The sequence below is a fragment of the Macaca mulatta genome, chromosome 1 (genome assembly GCF_049350105.2).
Source record: "Macaca mulatta isolate MMU2019108-1 chromosome 1, T2T-MMU8v2.0, whole genome shotgun sequence".
Taxonomy (NCBI): Eukaryota; Metazoa; Chordata; class Mammalia; order Primates; family Cercopithecidae; genus Macaca; species Macaca mulatta.
Genome location: NC_133406.1, coordinates 62,247,396 through 62,265,978, shown reverse-complemented (window position 1 = coordinate 62,265,978; position 18,583 = coordinate 62,247,396). Strand labels below are relative to the sequence as shown.

The 18,583-nt window shown below is 45.1% G+C and overlaps 1 protein-coding gene, 1 long non-coding RNA gene and 2 other non-coding genes across 22 annotated transcripts in view; 2 read left to right on the top strand and 2 right to left on the bottom strand.

Annotated features, from left to right (window-relative positions):
- Positions 1–1,777, bottom strand: part of MDM4 (MDM4 regulator of p53) — a 45,934-nt gene extending 44,157 nt beyond the window's left edge. For 18 of the 19 annotated variants that reach the window (XR_013418114.1, XR_013418111.1, XR_013418116.1 and 15 more), the window contains exon 1: positions 1,674–1,777. The gene's annotated coding sequence lies outside the window, so the exon portion shown is untranslated. Of the gene's footprint in view, positions 1–1,563 lie in introns of all 19 variants that reach the window. The other variant, XR_013418110.1, reaches the window with a different exon arrangement.
- On the top strand, positions 1,593–17,800 carry LOC144341265 (uncharacterized). The gene is made up of 2 exons (XR_013418141.1): positions 1,593–1,825; positions 17,038–17,800. It is a non-coding gene; the product is annotated as an uncharacterized LOC144341265 (long non-coding RNA).
- Positions 12,919–12,991, top strand: TRNAK-UUU (transfer RNA lysine (anticodon UUU)). The gene has a single exon. It is a non-coding gene; the product is annotated as a tRNA-Lys (tRNA).
- Positions 13,416–13,488, bottom strand: TRNAK-UUU (transfer RNA lysine (anticodon UUU)). The gene has a single exon. It is a non-coding gene; the product is annotated as a tRNA-Lys (tRNA).
- Positions 17,801–18,583: the final 783 nt, after the last annotated feature.

The following is an 18,583-nucleotide window of genomic DNA, read 5'->3' as shown; positions in this document are numbered from 1 at the left end:
GTGCTAGGATTAAAGGTGTGAGCCACTGGGCCTGGCCGAAATCCTATTAAAAAAAAAAAAAAAGTATGAGGAGAGACTGAATCTAAACTGAGATACAGTAATACTTAACACCAAAAGGTTCCAAGTATCTTTGACAGATACTAGTTCCACGTGCCAACACCACAGAGCATTTTTCTCCGGGTGTCGCTTTAAAACCGTGGTTTTCGGCCGAGCACGGTGGCTCCTGCCTGTAATCCCAGCACTTTCGGAGGCCGAGGTGGGCGGATCACCTGAGGTCTGGAGCCTGACCAACCTGGTGAAACCCGGTCTCTAATAAAACAGAATTAGCCGGGCGTAGTAGTGCGCGCCTGTAATCCCAGCGTCCCCGGAGGCTGAGGCAGAAGAATCACTTGAACCCGGGAGGCAGAAGTTGCAGTGAGCCAAGATCGCGCCACTGCACTCCAGCCTGGGCAAAAAGAGCTAAACTCCACTTATAAAACAAACAAACAAACAAACAAAAACTGGTTTTCAAGCTTTAAGGTATACAAAAAATCACTGGGAGGTGTGCTCATTAAAATATATTTCTCTGAGCCCCATCTCGATACTGTCTGGAGGTTTCGGTGTGGCCCCGAAACGAACATTTTCCTTTTTTTTTCCCTTTGAGACGGAGTCTCCCTCTGTAGCCCAAGGTGGAGTGCAGTGGCGCTATTTCGACTCACTGCAACCCCCGCCCACGGGTTCAAGTGATTCTCCTGCCTCAGCCTCCCGAGTAGCTGGGATTACAGGCGTGCGCTACCACACACATCTAATATTTTTGTGTTTTTAGTAGAGACGGGGTTTCACCAGGTTGGCCAGGTTGGTCTCGAACTCAAGACCTCAGGTAGATCCACCCACCTTGGCCTCCCAAAGTACTGGGTTTACAAGCGTAAGCCACCGCGCCCAGCCAAAACGAGCATTTTCAAACAAGCACTCAAGTGCCTCTAAGGTAGACTGTCCGCAGCCTTAAAAACTAACTTAAAACGCGTCGGCCGGGCGCGGTGGCTCAAGCCTGTAATCCCAGCACTTTGGGAGGCCGAGACGGGCGGATCACGAGGTCAGGAGATCAAGACCATCCTGGCTAACACGGTGAAACCCCGTCTCTACTAAAAAAATACAAAAAACTAGCCGGGCGAGGTGGCGGGCGCCTGTAGTCCCAGCTACTCGGGAGGCTGAGGCAGGAGAATGGCGTGAACCCAGGGAGGCGGAGCTTGCAGTGAGTTGAGATCCGGACACTGCACTCCAGCCTGGGTGACAGAGAGATTCCGTCTCAAAAAAAAAAAAAACTTAAAACGCGTCAATGTCATTCTTACCGCCTCCCCCTCTCCCACCTCTTTTCTCCAAATTGCCTCAATAGTCCTCAAATGTTGTGTCCACTTAAACTCAACCCAACCATGTCGACTTTAGGTTTGTCACCTGTTGGCCAAAGTTACATCACGTCACCCCATCTCCACTTTTATCTTCCGCTAGCCCTCATCCCACAACTCTTCCCCTCCCCCCAAGCCCTTCTTCCGCCTGGCGCGGCCTTCCCCACGCCGCCCGACCCACCTCTCAAGCTCCTCCCGCCCGCTACCGGCACAATTGGCAGTACGGCCGCCTGCTCCTCACTCTCCAGCTCCCGCTCCCAGCACCCCGCCGACGAAGGCCAAGAGCCACACCTTACGGCAGCTCCATGAGTCGCTCCCCCGCCGAGCCCGGGTGGGGGGAGGGGTAGCAGTCACAGATCCGAGGACCTCGGCAGCATTTTGAAATGGCGAGTAATGAAGCCGCAACTTCCGGCCTCCCGCACGGCCTCACAGGAGGGCTTCCGGTAAGGCCTCCGGAAACCATAGATGGAGCAATGGGAGGACTACAGAGCTAGAAAGGCTGATCTCACTACCATAGAGTAGATCCTAGACCGGGGAGAGAGTCGTGGGGGCCCGGAAGATTGAAAGTCGTCGGATTTCAAAAGATAATATGTGAGGGACTTGGCAGGGTCTTGTGATACTTTCAGGCGTGTATTAGGAGATCAGAAAACAGAGAAGGGGAAGAGCTAAGGTCATAATCCCAGGCTGCCTTCAGCTCTTTGGAAAAACTACGCTTCTTCTGCCATTCCCCAGTACTCACCCTTGCTCCCCAAGGGTGGCAGGGAGGGGAAATGGAGCGATGGCGCCACTAGGGTGGCCCGGAAGCTTGAAGCCGTGGCAAATAATGGAAGGCGCCGGCCGCTGTGGCTCACGCCTGTAATCCCAGCAATTTGGGAGGCCTAAGGCAGGCGGATCATCTGAGGTCAGGAGTTCGAGACCAGCCTGACCAATATGGTGAAACCCTGTCTCTACTAAAAGTACAAAACTAGTGGGGTGTGGTGGCGTATGCCTGTAATCCCAGCTACTCAGAAGGCTGAGACAGGAGTAATCGTTTGAACCTGGGAGGCGGAGGTTGCAGTGAGCCGAGATATTGCCATTCCAGCCTGGGGAACAAGAGTGAAACTCCTTCAAAAAAAAAAAAGAGAGAAAGAGAGAAAAGAAAGAGAAATAGTTGAAGGCTCAAGGGAATTTTTAACATGCATATAAACAAGGGAGGCCGGGCGCAGTGGCTCACCCCTGTAATCCCAGCACTTTGGGAGGCCGAGGCGGGCGGATCACCTGAAGTCAGCAGTTCGAGACTATCCTGCCCAACATGGCGAAACCCCCGTCTCTACTAAAAATACAGAAAGTTAGCCGGGCGTGGTGGCGGTCGCCTGTAATCCCAGCTACTTAGGAGGCTGAGGCAGGAGAATCGCTTGAACCCAGGAGGCGAAGGTTGCAGTGAGCCGAGATCGCGCCATTGCATTCTAGCCTGGGCGACAAGAATGAAACTCCATCTCAAAAAAAAAAAAAAAAAAAAAAAAAAAGAGGGAAAGGGTTGAGCATGGAAATTGGAAGCTGTCTTCAAATAACTGAATAGTATAATATTGGAAATAACGGAGCCTTATTCTCTTCTCCAAAGTGCAGAACTAAAACCAATAGAAATTACAAGGCAGTATTTTTTTTTTTTTTGAGACGGAGTCTCGCTCTGTCACCCAGGCTGGAGTGCGGTGGCTGGATCTCAGCTCACTGCAAGCTCCGCCTCCCGGGTTCACGCCATTCTCCTGCCTCAGCCTCCCGAGTAGCTGGGACTATAGGCGCCTGCCACCTCGCCCGGCTAGTTTTTTGTATTTTTTTAGTAGAGACGGGGTTTCACCGTGTTAGCCAGGATGGTCTTGATCTCCTGACCTCGTGATCCGCCCGTCTCGGCCTCCCAAAGTGCTGGGATTACAGGCGTGAGCCACCGCGCCCGGCCAACAAGGCAGTATTTTAAGCTCAGAAAATCCTCTAACATTTAGGGTCATTCTGAAATAAATGAAATTAGGTATTTGGGGGAAGTAATGTCATTTGAAGACAGCCTGCCTGAGAGGTTTGTGGAAAGTTCTTCTATATTAGGAAACATTAAAACTGGTTGTGTAACCCAAGAAAGTTCCATCTCAGTGTTCTTTGCACCTCTCTTTTAGCATTTACCACGTACTTTTTTTTTGTTTTGTTTTAGTTATTCGTGTATATACCATTCTTATCTCTCCCAATAAACGACAACAAACCGTGGCTCCCAATGCTAGATACAGACCCATGCAAAAGAACATAGGGCAATAACCTTCCTTAAATTTGTACATTCCACTTTGCTCTACTTCTAGCATAACCTCCTGCATAGCTGGGAGATCCAGAGTTCCATTAAGGAGCTGAAGAATTAACTTCTTTTTCATAGAAATCTGCAACCACCTCACTCAAAACAAAAAAGAAAAAAAAAAGGTGGGGGGTGCTTTTTTAGGTGAACCACTGTCAACTATTTCCCCTGTCCTTTTGTGCAATGAGTATTTTTTAAAACTTTCAACAGGAATTTTTTTTGTAACTTTTAAATAGCATCTGGTTAGTTTGGATCCTTTCCCAATGTCTCCTGGAGTCTTGGAATATGATCTGTTCATGCAATTCAGTTTGTGTAAGATCAACGAGTATTTGTTGAGGCCAGGCGCAGTGGCTCACACCTGTAATCCCAACCCTTTGGGAGGCCAAGGTGGGAGGATCGTTTAAGCCCAGGAGTTCAAGACCAGCCTGGGCAAGAAAGTGAGAACCCCATCTGTATAAAAAAAAAAAGTAATTAGCTGAGCATCCTACTGTGTGCCAAGCACCAATCTAGAGGATTCCAAAACAAGATCTGAAATCTGTCTAGTGGAGGAGTCCAGCTAAAAAGAATGTGATAAGTGCAATGATTGGTGAGCTGCAGTTAACCTCCCCTAGGTTAAGAGAGATGAGCCCTTTCAATTTGGGCAAAATATTGACCAACGTCTTTAATTTGTCTTCATTTAAAACCTTGAGGGCCCGGCGCAGTGGCTCATGCCTATAATCCCAGCACTTTGTGAGACCGAGGCAGGTGGATCATGTGAGGTCAGGAGTTCGAGACCAGCCTGGCCAACATGATAAAACACTGTCTCTACTAAAAATACAAAAAAGATTAGCCGAGTGCAATGGTAGGCGCTTATAATCTCAGCTACTCGGGAGGCTGAGGGAGGAGAATCGCTTGAATTGGGAGTAGGAGATTGCAGTGAGCCGAGATTGCTCCACTGCACTCTAGCCTGGATGACGGAGCCAGACTCTGTCTCAATCAATCAACAATAAAAAAAATAAAAAACCTTGATAAATATGTTGACTAGGCCATGGTGAAGAATAGAGTTTTTCCCATCATAGATAACACTGATTTGTGAGTAATTGTTCACCTTCTAATTTAAAAAAAAAAAAAAAAATTGACACAGGGTCTTACTATGTTGCCCAGTCTGGTCTTGAACTCCTGGCCTCAAGTGATCCTCCTCCGACCTTGGCCTCCCAAAGTGTTAGGATTACAGGTGTAATCTTATAATCCTACAGGTGGCACTCGCCAGCACGCCCAGTTAATTATGTGTGTGTGTGTTTTGTTTTGCTTTGTTTTGTTTTCTTGAGACGGAGTTCCCTTCTGTTGCCAGGCTAGAGTGCAATGGCACGATCTCGGCTCACTGCAATCTCTGCCTCCCGGGTTCAAGCAATTCTCCTGCCTCAGCCTCCCAAGTCGCTGGGATTACACGTGCGCCACTACACTCCAGCGTGGGTGAGAGAAGAAGACTCCATCTCAAAAAAAAAAAAAGAAAGAAAAGAAAAAAAGAAAAGAAATTGGAAATTGGCTTAAAAACTTAACTGACTCAGTGATCACCACTTCCTTCTTTAAGAACTATGCTCAAAACCGTTGATTTGATTAAAAGGACAGGAAATCTGGGTTCTAGTCTAGCTATTTTTAGAAACCAGAAAAAGTTACAGTTTTTCAGGTCTTCAGTTCCCTAATCTGTAAAATAAAATGGCTGAATTCAGCCATTTCTTATGGCCCTTCTAGTTTTTAAAAAATTAAAAGTTAGTATTATTTGTCTATAGCCTTTCTGAAAAAAAATACAATGAATGACTTTAGACATATCAAAGGGTATAAAGAATATGATCTCCCAGCTGGGCGCAGTGGTTCATGCCTTTAATCCCAGCACTTTGGGAGGTCGAGGCGGACGGATCACCTGGGGTCGGGAGTTCAAGACCAGCCTGCCCAACATGGCAAAACCCCATCTCTACTAAAAATGCAAAACAATTAGCCGGGTGTGGTGGTGCATGCCTGTAATCCCAGCTACTCAGGAGGCTGGGGCAGGAGAATCACTTGAACCCAGGAGGCAGAGGTTGCAGTGAGCCGAAATCCCGCCATTGCACTCTACCCTGGGCAACAGAGTGAGACTCCATCTCAAAAAAAAAAAAAAAAAAAAAAAGAATATGATCTCCCTTTTCCCATTCCTTTTCCTAAGAACAATACACATACAAAGAAGTTCCCTGTAGTCACCTCTATGGTATCTCCTTTCTTCATCCTCTGGGAACCACTGTCTTGAGTTTGATATTTACCCCTGCCATGCATTTCTATAGACTTTTAGAGTTTATATGTGTATATATTCCTTAAAAATGTGTTTATGCTTTTAAAATTTTTCTAAATGGCATCAAACTATATGTGGTCTACTGCAACTTATATTTTTGCTCAGCATTGTGAAGTTCAGTGCTGTTAAACCGTGTAGTTATGGTTAATTTAGTTTTGTTGGCCGGGCGCGGTGGCTCAAGCCTGTAATCCCAGCACTTTGGGAGGCCGAGACGGGCGGATCACGAGGTCAGGAGATCGAGACCATCCTGGCTAACACGGCAAAACCCCGTCTCTACTAAAAAATACAAAAAAGTAGCCGGGTGAGGTGGCGGGCGCCTGTAGTCCCAGCTACTCGGGAGGCTGAGGCAGGAGAATGGCGTAAACCTGGGAGGCGGAGCTTGCAGTGAGCTGAGATCCGGCCACTGCACCCCAGCCTGGGCGGCAGAGCAAGACTCCGTCTCAAAAAAAAAAAAAAAAAAAAAAATTTAGTTTTGTTGTTGTTGTTCGGAGATGGAGTCTTGCTTTGTCGCCCAGGCTGGAGTGCAGTGATGCGATCTTGGCTCACTGCAGTCTCCACCTCCAGGGTTCAAGCGATTCTCCCGCCTCAGCCTCCGGAGTAGATGGGATTACAGGCACGTGCCACCACGCCTGGCTAAATTTTGTATTCTTAGTAGAGACAGGGTTTCACCATGTTGGCCAGGCTGGTCTCGAACTCTTGACCTCATGATCCGCCTGCCTCGGCCTCCCAAAGTGCTGGCATGACAGGTGTGAACCACCGTACCTGGCCCTGGTTAATTCGTTTTTTTTGTTTGTTTTTTGTTTTTAAGACAGAGTTTCACTCTTGTCACCCAGGCTGGAGGGCAGTGGCACCATCTCGGCTCACTGCAACCTCTGCCTCCCAGGTTCAAGTGATTCTCCTGCCTCAGCCTTCCGTGGTAGCTGGGATTACAGGCGCCTGCCACCACGCCCAGCTAATTTTTTTTGTATTTTTAGTTGAGACGGAGTTTCACCATTTTGGCCAGGCTGGTCTTGAACCCCTGACCTCAGGTGATCCACCCACCTCGGCCTCCCAAAGTGCTGGGATTACAGGCGTGAGCCACCATGCCTGACTTCATTTTTAATGTTGTAACGTTGTTGTATAGTAATATATTGAATTGTATAAATGCATAATGAATTGTTGTATAGTATTAGTTTTCTAGAGTTGCCATAACAAAATACCACTGAATGGCTTAAACAGAAATTTATTTTCTCATAGTTCTGGAAGCTAGAAGTTGAAGATCAAGTTGTTAGCAAGTTAGGTTTCTCCTGATGCCCTCTTTCCTTGGCTTGATAAATATGTTGACTAGGCCATGGTGAAGAATAGAGTTTTTCCCAACATGGTTGACACTGATTTGTGAGTAATTGTTCATCTTCTAATAAAAAAAAAAAAAAATAGACACAGGGTCTCACTATGTTGCCCAGTCTGGTCTCGAACTCCTGGCCTTAAGTGATCCTCCCCACTTGGCCTCCCAAAGTGTTAGGATTACAGGTGTGATCTTGTAATCCTACAGGTGGCATCCACCAGCATGCCCTAAATTAGCATGCTAATTTTGTGTGTGTGGTTGTTTTGTTTTGCTTTTTTGTTTGTTTGTTTTTTGAGACGGGGTTCCGTCTGTTGCCAGACTGGAGTGCAGCCTGTCTTTTCACTGTGTCCTCGTGTGGTTGCCCATTGCCTGTATGTTGTTTGTATCCTAATCTCCTCTTCTTATGAGGACCCTAACATATTGGGCTCACCCATGTGACCTCATTTTACCTTAATCACCTCTTTAAAGGTGCTCTCTCCAAATACATTCCCATTCTGTAGTGCTGGGGGTGGTGTTCAACATGAAGTTTGAGAGGGACACATTCAGCCCATAATAGTAATGGATGCACCACAATTTTTATTCATCTCTTTTAATAAATACTTAGGCATCAGTTAATTGTTTGCCGTTACAAACAATGTTGTTATCGTTCTCGTGCTTATCTCCATGTATACTCTAGAGGAAATTATTGAGTTACAGACTATATATGTTGTCCACCCTATTAGACCATGCCAAAGTGCTCTCCAAAGTCATTGTAGAAAAATACACACTCCTAACAGATGTGTATAGGAATTACCTTGGCCGGGCGCGGTGGTTCACGACCGTAATCCCAGCACTTTGGGAGGCCAAGGTGGGCGGATCACGAGGTCAGGAGTTTGAGACCAGCTTGGCCAACATGGTGAAACCCCGTCTCTACTAAAAATACAAAAATTAGCTGGGCATGATGGGAGTGTCTGTAGTCCCAGCTACTTGGGAGGCTGAGGCAGGAGAATCACTTGAGGTCAGGAGATCGAGACCATCCTGGCTAACACGGTGAAAACCCGTCTCTACTAAAAATACAAATAATTAGCTGGGCATGGTGGTCGGTTCCTGTAGTCCCAGCTAGTTGGGAGGCTGAGGCAGGAGAATCACTTGAGGTCAGGAGATCGAGACCATCCTGGCTAACACGGTGAAAACCCGTCTCTACTAAAAATATAAATAATTAGCTGGGCATGGTGGTCGGTTCCTGTAGTCCCAGCTAGTTGGGAGGCTGAGGCAGGAGAATCACTTGAGGTCAGGAGATCGAGACCATCCTGGCTAACACGGTGAAAACCCGTCTCTACTAAAAATACAAATAATTAGCTGGGCATGGTGGTCGGTTCCTGTAGTCCCAGCTAGTTGGGAGGCTGAGGCAGGAGAATCACTTGAGGTTGCAGTGAGCCAAGATCGCACCACTGCACTCCAGCCTGGCAACAAAGTGAGATACCGTCTCAAAAAAAAAGAGAATTATCTTGATGCATATGTTTACCAGTACTTGGCATTTTCAAATTATAAAAAATAATCTGATAGATGTAAAATGGTTTCTCATAGTGGTTTGTTTTATAGGTCCATGATTATTAATAAGGTTTAGCACTTTTTCATATTTATCGACTTAAGGTTCCTTTTTTTTTTTTTTGAGACGGAGCCTGGCTCTGTCACTCAGGCTGGAGTGCAGTGGTGCGATCTCAGCTCACTGCAAACTCCGCCTCCTGGGTTCACACCATCCTCCTGCCTCAGCCTCCCGAGCAGCTGGGACCACAAGCACCCACCACGACACTGGGCTAATTTTTTGTATTTTTAGTAGAGACAGGGTTTCACCATGTTAGCCAGGATGGTCTTGATCTCCAGACCTCGTGATCTGCCCACCTCGGCCTCCCAAAAGTGCTGGGATTACAGGCGTGAGTCACTGTGCCTGGCTGACTTAAGGTTCCTATGTATGAATTGCCTAATCAGACCTTTTGCCCATTTTTCTATTGGATTGTCTTTTACTTTTTTGTTGTTTGTTTGTTTGTTTGTTTGTTTTGGAGACAGAGTCCTGTTCTGTCACCCAGGCTGGAGTGTGGAGTGCAGTGGTGCAATCTTGGCTCACTGCAACCTCTGCCTCCCAGGTTCAAGCAACTCTCCTGCCTCAGCCTCCCAACTAGCTGGGACTACAGGAACCGACCACCATGCCCAGCTAATTATTTGTATTTTTAGTAGAGACGGGTTTTCACCGTGTTAGCCAGGATGGTCTCGATCTCCTGACCTCAAGTGATCCACCCACCTCGGCCTCCCAAAGTGCTGGGATAATAGGCATGAGCTATGACGGCCGGCTTGTCTTTTACTTATTGATTTGTGGGAGTTTTCCATATAATCTGGATATTAATCCTTCCTGGTTATATGTGTTATAAATAATGACTTCACATATGTAGCTTTTCACTTTTTAAACATTGTCTTTGATTAACAATTTTTAATGAAATAAAATTTGTTAATTTTTTTTATGTTTTGTGCTTTTTAAAAATTTATTCTAGAAGAGATGCTTCCCCGTCTCTGGGTCGTAAAGATACTCTCATATATTTTCTTCTAAAAGTTCCAAAGATTTGCTTTTCTTTTTTTTTTTTTTGAGAGGGAGTCTCTTTCTGTCGCCCAGGCTGGAGTGCAGTGGTGCAATCTCAGCTCACTGCAACCACTGCCTCCTGGGTTCACACCATTCTCTTGCCTCAGCTTCCCGAGTAGCTGGGACTACAGGCGCCCCCCACCACGCCCGGCTAATTTTTTTTGTATTTTTTTAGTAGAGATGGGGTTTCACCATGTAAGCCAGGATGGTCTCGATCTCCTGACCTCATGATCTGCCTGCCTCGGCCTCCCAAAGTGCTGGAATTACAGGCGTGAGTCACCAAGCACGGCCTGCTTTTCCTTTTTTAAGGGTCCAAAGGGCCAGCTAGAAAGATTTGCTTTTCACACTTAGGCCATTAATATATTCAGAATTTATTTTTCTGCATGTTGTAACATGCAGATCCAACATACAGTGCCCTGACTGGAGCACAGTGGCTCCATCCTGGCTCACTTCAGTCTCCACCTCCTGGGCCCAAGTGATTCTTCCACCTCAGCCTCCTAAGCAGCTGGAACTATAGGCTCACGCCACCACGCCTGGCTAATTTTTAATTTTTAATTTTTATTTTTTTTTTTTGTAGAGAGGGAGTTTCACCATGTTGCCTAAGCTGATCTTGAACTCCTGGGCTCAAGCAATCCTCCCACCTCAGCCTCCCCAGTAGCAGGAATCACAGCCAGGCGCCACCACGCCCAGTTTATTGATTGATTATGTGGGGGAGGGTGGCGGCGGGAGGGGGCAGGTCTCCCTACGTTGTCTAGGCTGCTCTGGAACTCCTGGCCTCAAGCAGTCCTCCCATCTCGGCCTCCCAAAGTGCTGGAATACCATGCCCAGCCTTAAAAATCAGCTTTATACATCTTGTTCCACTTCCATCAAATATGTTAATCCTTTGTTGAAAGGTGAATGGTATCAGAGAAGGTTGAAAGAGCAGGATCCATAGGGTTTGTTCTTGTTACATCTTTGCCATTAAATCTTTATGTGCCTCCACGAATGCTTATTACATGTCAGACACTATTGCAAACAATATCTATTTACTGTATTATTTAAATCTCACAGTCTTCCTATTGTCCTGATACACAGAGAAGTAGCTTGCTCAAGGTTACACAATGGTAGTCAGGATTCAAACAGGGCACCTAACTTCAGAACCCAGGCTTTGTATAAGCATTTATCCTTTGTTTTTGTTTGTTTGTTGTCTTATCCTTTGTTTTTCAGTGCACATATATGCACCCTTTTCTTGAAAATACAAAACAAGCAAAACACTTTTTTTTTTTTTTTTTTTTGAGACGTAGTCTCGCTCTCACCCAGGCTGGAGTGCAGTGGCGCCATCTCGGCTCACTGCAAGCTCTGCCTCCTGGGTTCACGCCATTCTCCTGCCTGAGCCTCCCGAGTAGCTGGGACCACAGGCGCCCGCCACCACGCCCGGCTAATTTTTTGTATTTTTAATAGAGACGGGGGTGGGGGGGGGTCACCGTATTAGCCAGGATGGTCTCGATCTCCTGACCTCGTGATCCACCCGCCTCAGCCTCCCAAAGTGCTGGGATTACAGGCGTGAGCCACCGCGCCCGGTCACCCCTGATTATTTCTTCAGGACACATTCCTAAAAGTGGAATTGCTGGACCAGAGCAATCACCCCGAAAGAGATTAAGGATGGAATTAAGGTAAAGTAACATCAGCTAACAAAGACCTTTAGTGTCCCACTCTCAAAACTCTACCGTGGTGCCGGGCGCGGTGGCTCACGCCTGTAATCCCAGCACTTTGGGAGGCCGAGGCGGGCGGATCACAAGGTCAGGAGATCGAGACCACGGTGAAACCCCGTCTCTACTAAAAATACAAAAAATTAGCCGGGCGCGGTTGTGGGCGCCTGTAGTCCCAGCTACTCGGGAGGCTGAGGCAGGAGAATGGCGTGAACCCGGGAGGCGGAGCTTGCAGTGAGCCGAGATCGCGCCACTGCACTCCAGCCTGGGCTGGGCGACAGAGCGAGACTCCGTCTCAAAAAAAAAAAAAAAAAAAAAAAAAAAAAAAAAAAACAACTCTACCGTGGTAATTCTCAACACCAGCTCCATAGCAAAGGGCAGTGCTCAAATTACTGATGGCTACGGAAGGGAAGAACCTCCAATGCCAAGATCAAAACAATCTCTCTTCAATGCCATGCTCAGTTTTCCTGTCTCTCTAGCTTAGTAGGACTTCTGCCCCCAAGGTCGCTGCTGATGAACTTCTCCAGAGTTTGCGCCCCTTAAAATTACTTGGATGCGCCAGGCGAATCACCGGAGGTCAGGAATTCGAGACCAGATTTGCCAACACGATGAAACCCCGCCTCTACAAAAAATACAAAAATTAGCTGGGCATGGTGGCAGGCGCCCGTAATCCCAGCTACTCGGGAGGCTGAGGCAGGAGAACTGCTTGCACCCGGGAGGCGGAGGTTGCACTGAGCCGAGAGATCGTGTCATTACACGCAAGCCTGGGCGGCAAAGGGAGACTCCGTCTCAAAAAAAAAAAATAAAAAAAAACTTGGATGCTTTCAAGGGACCTACTGGATAACCTCACCATCCTTCCTTTCTCTCACTTTATACCGCATAGTGCAACCCGATAGCTTCAGAACACCATATTCATAGTCTCTTAGACAGATTCATTTTTTTCTATTGTTGGATAGGTTTTAGCACTGATGCCCATCCTATTATCAATGGTAAAATAGATCTAAGGTTATTACAGCACTTCAAAAGCGACACCTCGCCATTCTTTTAATCCTGAACGTATTTAATTACAAATCAAAAAAGCCTACCTAATCGTACTTACTAGGCGCATAAATATCTCGCAATTCTGAATTAGCTGGTGATGCTGGTGAAAGGCGCAGAATTTGGGCTTTCTGTTTTTCCTTTTACGCACGCATCACGAACTTTCTTGGCGTTAAAAGCAGCCTCACAAAATGCAGATGATGCAATCGCTCAAGGGTCCTCATTCTTATGTAAGAAATAGCAGAACAAAAAGTATGATACGGGAGCCCGGATAGCTCAGTCGGTAGAGCATCAGACTTTTAATCTGAGGGTCCAGGGTTCAAGTCCCTGTTCGGGCGTGGTGTTTTCTTTTCCTTAATGGACAAACATAAATTGTATATATTATTGGGGTACAACACCATCTTCTGAAATATGTGTATATTGTTGAATGAGTAAATCAAACTGATGAGGGTATGCATTACCTCACATATCATCTTTAGTGGTGAGAGCACAAGGTGCTTGCTTTTTAAGTTTTTTTTCTTCCTTTCTCAATTACGAGCCATCAAAAAACAAGTATTTTTCTGGGGAAGCACCGTGCCAGACCTCGATACTCGCCAAGAAATTAAACGATTTTTCAGTCATTTTTTTCCTCTCTGAAAATATGTTTATCCAGCATATTCTGAAACCGATGAAAAACGAATTGAATTCGCTTTGAAATGTAAGGATTTACAACGTCCGCATTTCGGACTTGGTGAGATGATACAAAGTAACGAAAACTACAAACGCCCGAACAGGGACTTGAACCCTGGACCCTCAGATTAAAAGTCTGATGCTCTACCGACTGAGCTATCCGGGCGCTTCGGCAGCGAGTTCTTTCTGTTTACTTCATATAGGGGGTTTTTTTTTTCTTTTAATTTGAGATGATGTCATTCTGTCACCAGGCTGGAGTGCAGTAGCGCGATGTTGGCTCACCGCAACCTCCGCCTCCCGGGTTCAAGTGATTCTCCTGCCTCAGCCTCCCGAGTAGCTGAGACTACAGGCGCGCGCGCCCACGCCCAGCTAATTTTTGTATTTTTGGAAAAGACAGAGTTTCATCATGTTGACCACGATGGTCTCGATTTCTTGACCTCGTGATCCGCCCACCTTGGCCTCCCAAAGTGCTGGGATTATAGGAGTGAGCCACTAGAATTAAAGGTGTTTTTTTGTTTTTTGTTTTAGCGAGATAAAGCAAAACATATTTTCCTATCCTTTTCTTTTTGTTCCATTCACTTAAAACATGTGTTCTTCAAGCTGTTTCATGTTTGATAAGTTACCAGTATTTACTAAACTCTCTAAAAGGAAATTAATGGTAGTAAATGACAGAAAAATGGGCAACCAAGATGAATATTCAAAATTTAGACATGGGGTTACAACCTCTCTTTCCTTCCCTCTTTCCGTCCTTCCTTTCTTTCTTCTTTTTTTTTCTTTCAATCTTTGCAGCTGTGCCAGGGAGCAACCTCTTTTTATTATACTTCTGCCTTCTATTTATCACTTCCCTGATAAGGTCTCTTAATTTTAATTATTCTACCAAACTAGATTACAGCATCTCTCCCATTAATGAAAAATACATTTCCATTCATCAGATGATGTAGTTGTTAGATGAGCATTCCTTAGCACAAAAGAAGGAAAGACACTTTTGATTCATGCACAGAGGAGCTAATACTATAAGAAAATAGACGTGATTGTGGAAAGGTCTGATTTAAGATTGTGGGAAAAGGAGTTTAGACCTTTAATTTAAATTTAGATTGAATTTTTGCCTTTCTTCCCGTTTCAGGCAAGTTGCAGTTTTCTTTTCTTTTCTTTTCTTTTTTTTTCGAGTCAGAGTCTCACTCTGTCGCCCAGGCTGGAGTGGAGTGGCAGGATCTCAGCTTATTGCAACCTCTGCCTCCCAAGTTCAAGCAGTTCTCCTGCCTCAGACTCCCGAGTAGCTGGGATTATACAGGTGCGTGCCACGACGCCCTGCTAATATTTTTGAATTTTTTTTAGTAGAGATGGGGGTTTCACCATATTGGCCAGGCTGGTCTCGAACTCCTGACCTCAGGTGATCCGCCTGCCTCTGCCTACCAAAGTGCTGGGATTACAGGTGTGAACCATCGCACCCGCCTCAAGTTGCTGTTTTCAAGACAGACTCACAAGACGAATCCTCCCAAAGCAGTGTGCACCAGTGGGAGCAACATAGAGTATTAAGAATACAAATCTCCAGATCAGCCTAGTTTCTCCTAAAATCAATTTCTTTCTTCTTTTTTTTTTCTTTGAGCCGGAGTCTCGCTCTTGTGGCCCAAGCTGGAATACAATGGCGCGACCTTGGCTCACTGCAACCTCCACTTCTTGGGTTCGAGCGATTCTCCTGCCTCAGCCTCCAGAGTAGCTGGGATTATAGGCACGAGCCACCACACCTGGCTAATTTTTTGTATTTTTAGTATAAACGGGGTTTCACCATGTTAGCCAGGCTGGTTTCGAACTCCTTACCTCAGGTGATCTTCCTGCCTTGGCCTCCCAAAGTGCTGAGATTACAGGCATGAGCCACCGCACCCAGCCACCTAAAATCAATTTCATCTACCCTGACACATGGGTTGTGGAACACAAGATTATGAAATTTCAAATACTGATAAGGGAATTTATTTTAGTTTCTGGGTACTAGTGGCTTCTGAACACAATGAACAACAAAATAGCTCAGTCTCAGTTGGAGGAATTTTTCTTTCCTACTATTGTCTGATTCTTATAGAACAAAGACCAACAAACTGTGTGATCCTGAGCAGGCCTGGGTTTCCACATTTATAAAATAAGGGAAATTGATTAGATGGCCTCTGAGATAACCTGTAAATCTAAAGTTTTACCATTCTGTTACTTTTTTCCGTTGTGAATAAGATTAGAAGGAACAGACTCAAAATGTGCCAGAATGGAGTGATTTAATTCAACAAACATTTACTGATCGTCTATTACAGGTTAGGCTCTGCGCTAGCCCTAGAGTCTGAGATGAGTAGGACATGGGTCCTGCTAACAGTCTAGGAAAGAAGACACACAAACAAACAATTTCAACATAAAGTGGAGTGGCGGCAGATGAAGATGGACAGGAAAGCAGGGTTTATAAAATGAGGGTGCCTGGGCCCTTGAGTTTTCAGCAGGGAAACTGCATGATCATAATTAAGTCTAAACAAGTAGCTGTCAGTGGTGTAATAAAGAAATTATAATGAGCAAAACACAGACATTTATTTATTTAGACATTTTTTTTCAGCACCCACTGTGTTAGATAAGGAAAAACTGCCAGCACTGTTTCTATGAATGCAATGTGGAAATAAATTATACCACTTAAATTTTAAAGGAAAGGAAATGGTGTCTATCCAGGCCTCCTTCAAAGGGCAAGAACAGATAAAGGGGTCTTCAAGTTTTTTCCTCCCCAAGGCTTTGTTACATCACATTCCCTTTCCTCCGGGATAACAAAACCTGCTGTTTTAAAATTAAATAAACTGAATGGGATTAATCAATCAAAAATTTGCTTACTGATTACCCACTGCTTCCACAGCAGTGAGCTAGGCACAGTAGGGAGGAAAACAGGAAATCTGGAAGGCATGTGGGGACCACAAGATGTGTTTAGAGAATGGGGAATAATTTAGTCTGGTTGGAGCAGAGGGAGATAGAGAGGGGTGAGGTCACATTGGAGACTACACTTCCGTTAGGCTAAGGCAAACGATTTTATCCTACAGGCAATGGCGAGCTATTGAAAGATTGGCTTGTTAACATTGCAAAGTCCATCTGAGATAGCATAAAATGAATCTGTTTGCTTCATTTATGTTGCATCAGAAACACAAGTGCCATCTTGTCCTTTAGCATAAAATCTTCCTTGAGTGCTTCTTGAAGCTTCTTTATGCAGACTGTTGAACTTCATTTTCCCACTAGAGGGCAGGCTAAACTCACAGATTCTATATATTTGGTGATTCTCCTAGTTCTTAAATTAAATTTCTCCCACTATTTTTAAAGCGTGTGCGTGTGTGTATGTGCTGAGAACACTTGAGATTACACTCTTAGCAAATTTCAAGTACACCATACATCATTAATAACTATAGTCACTGTACTGTATGTTAGATCCCCAAAATTTATTCATCTTACAACTGAAAGTTTGTGCTCTTTGATCAAGATCTATTTGTTTCCCTCACCTCCCAGCCCCTGGTAACCATTCTGCTGTTTCTATGAGTTTAACTTTTTTGGATTCCACATATAAGTGAAATAATATAGTATTTGTCTTCTGTTTCTAGCTTGTTTCACTTAGCGTAAAGTCCTCCAGATTTGTCCACGTCGTCGCAAATGGCAGGATTTCCTTATGTATCACATTTTCTTTATTTCTTCTTCTTCTTTTTTTTTTTTTTAGACGGAGTTTTCACTCTTGTTACCCAGGCTGGAATGCAGTGGCATGGTCTCACTTCACTGCAACCTCAACCTCCACCTCCTGGTTTCAAGTGATTTTCCTGCCTCATCCGTCCAAGCAGCTGGGACTGCAGGCACCTGCCACCACACCCAGCCAATTTTTGTATTTTTAATGGAGACAGGGTTTCATCATTTTGGCCAGGCTGGTCTGAACTCCTGACCTCAGGTGATCTGCTCACCTCGGCCTCCCAAAGTGCTGGGATTACAGGCATGAGCCACGGCACCCGGCCCCCATTTTCTTTATCCAGTCACCTGTTGACAGATACTTCTGCTGATTCCACATCTTGTCTATTGTGGATAATGCTGCAATGAACATGGAGGTGCAGGCCTCTCTTTAACATACTGATTTCATTTCCTTTGGATATATTCCCAGAAGTGGGATTGCTGGTTTGTACAGTAGTTCTATTTTTAATATTTTAAAGGAATCTCCATGCTGTTTTCCATATGGCTGTACCAGTTTACATTCCCACCAACAGTGTACAAGGATCCCTTTTCTCCACACCCTCGACATCACTTGTAATCTTTTGACTTTTTGAGAATAACCACACTACAGGTGTGAAGTGATATTCATTATTGAGGTTTTGACTTACACTTCCGTGATGATTAATGATGTCGAGCACCTTTTCATATACCTGTGGGTCATTTGTATGTCTTCTTTGGGAAAATGTTGATTCAGGTCCTTTGTGCATTAAAAAAAATTCTGGTTATTTGTTTTTGTTTTGTTTTGCTATTGAGTTGTATGAGTTCCTTATATATTTTGTGTATTAACCCCTGGTCAGATACACGGTTTGCAAATATTTTCTCCCATTCTGTATGTTGCCTTTTCATTTCATTGATCCCTACTATAATAATTTTTAAAGGGATGTTTTTTACCCTCCTCATCAGACTCACTGCGTTTAAAAAATGTCACCATCAATCTGATTACCCACTGCTTCCACAGCAGTGAGCTAGGCACAGAGGGGAAAGTTGTGGACCCTTCCTTCCCAGACTTCCCCAAACCAACACCAAGTCGTAGCTACCCACTCTGGGGCCCAGTCTTCTATCATCACAGTATAGCGCATAGAGTCTTTGGAGCTGAGACCATCACAAGGTACTAAGAAGATGCATAGTACAGGTTGTTTTTTTTTTTTGTTTTGAGACAGTGTTGCAATCATAGCTTACTGTGGCCTCAATCTCCTGGCTAAAGTGATTCTCTCACCTCTGCCTCCAGAGTAGCTGGGACTATAGGCGTGCACCACCATGCCTGGTGAATTCTTTTAAAAAAATGTTTTCGTAGAGATGGGGTCTTGGTATATTGCCCAGGCTACCTTTGAACTCCCTTAACTCAAGGGATCCTCCTGCCTCAGCCTCACAAAGTGTTGGAATTATAGGCATGAACCACCATGCCTGGCTGAGCCCAAGAATCTCACACCACATCAAGAGTTCATATACTGGAACAAATACTCCCTGAACAACGCAGCCCTCAAATGTCATGGATCATTGAAAAGGTA